At 49.2% G+C, this 1,632-nt stretch overlaps 1 pseudogene; it reads right to left on the bottom strand.

Moving 5' to 3' along the window:
• Positions 1 to 962: 962 nt before the first annotated feature.
• LOC124790611 lies at positions 963 to 1,080 on the bottom strand (annotated as a pseudogene).
• Between the last annotated feature and the right edge of the window lie 552 nt (positions 1,081 to 1,632).

Raw genomic sequence — 1,632 nt, 5'->3', positions numbered from 1 at the left:
CGGACTGAAGCGCCTAGAACCGCTCGGTCACCCCGGGCGGCCGTCCAACACATGTGCGATGGTATTCATGTTGGGCGATCTGGTTGGCCGAAACATTCGATCGAACTGTCCAACATGTTCTTCAAACCAATCGCGAGCGATTGTGGCCCAGTGACAGGGCACATTGCCCTCCATAAAAATTTCTTCGTTGTTTGGGAGCATGAAGTCCCCGACTGGCTGCAAATGGTCTTTAAGCAGCCGGACATAAAGATTCCAGTTAACGATCGGTTCAGTTGGACCAGAGGATACAGTGCATTCGATGTGAACACAGCCTACACCAGCTTGCACTGTGCCTTCTTGACAAACTCGTCCATGGCTTCGTGCGGTCTGCCATCGTGTCTTACCAACTGAAATCGGGACTCACCTGATCAGGCCACGGTTTTCCAGCCGTCTAGGGTCCAATCGATAGGGTTACGAGTTCAGAACACGAGCTGCAGACGATGTTGTGCAAATAGCAAAGCCACTCGCATCGGTCCTCTACTGCCATAGCCCACTAACGCCAAATCTCGCCGCACTGTCCTATCGAATACGTTCGCCGTGCGCCCCACGTAGATTTCTGTGACTATTTGATACAGTGTTGCTTGTCTGATAGCAGTGACAACTCTAACCAAACACCGCTGCTCTCGGTCGTTAAGTGAAGGCCGTCAGCCACTGTGTTGTCCGCGATGAGAGATAATGCCTGAAATGGGATGTTCTTGTCACAATCTTGACACTGTCGATCGCATGTACTCCGTCTTCAGGCCACGAGTGGCCTACCGGGACATCCGACCGCCGTGTCATCCTCACGGAGGATGCGGATAGAAGGGGCGTGGGGTCAGCACACCGCTCTCCCGGTCGTAAGATGGTATTCTTGACTGAAGCCGCTACTATTCGGTCGAGTAGCTCCTCAATTGACATCACGAGGCTGAGTGCACCCCGAAAACTGGCAACAGCGCATGGCGGCCTGGATGGTCACCCATCCAAGTGCCGACCACGCCCGAGAGCGCTTAACTTCGGTGATCTCACGGGAACCGGTGTATCCACTCCGGCAAGGCCGTTGCCTCACTGTCGATCGCGAAATACTGAATTCCCTAACGATTTTCGAAACGGAATGTCGCATGCGTCCTAGCTCCAACCACAGTTCTGCGTTTAATGTTTGTTAATTCCCGGTGTGCGGACGTACTCACGAGGGAAACCGTTTCACATGACTCACCCGAGGACAAAAGACAGCTCCGCCAATGCACTGTCCTCTTACACCTTCTGTAGGCGATACTACCGCTATCTGTGGATGTGTGGATATCGCTGTTTCATGCCTTTTGTCATCTAAGTGTATTCATCGTCTATGTTAGCAGCACTATAAACGTCATGCCGCCCTTGTTCTTTAATGAGGTTTTAACACATCTTTGTTTCCACTGGATGAACATGCCTGAACAAGTTATAATTATGTGTAAGAAGTACTTTATAGTTATACTCATGTTTTATGGATCATACGAGGGTTGTTTTATAAGTAAGGGCCGTTTTTATTTAAAAAAAAGGATACAAATACTTTTGTAAAAAAACTTTTATTTTCTGATTCTACACACTTTTACCTATTTTTTTGCATAGTTGCCTTGT

The sequence above is a fragment of the Schistocerca piceifrons genome, chromosome 3 (genome assembly GCF_021461385.2).
Source record: "Schistocerca piceifrons isolate TAMUIC-IGC-003096 chromosome 3, iqSchPice1.1, whole genome shotgun sequence".
Taxonomy (NCBI): Eukaryota; Metazoa; Arthropoda; class Insecta; order Orthoptera; family Acrididae; genus Schistocerca; species Schistocerca piceifrons.
Note: the sequence above shows the minus strand (reverse complement) of the source record. Positions and strands in the feature narration are given on the sequence as shown.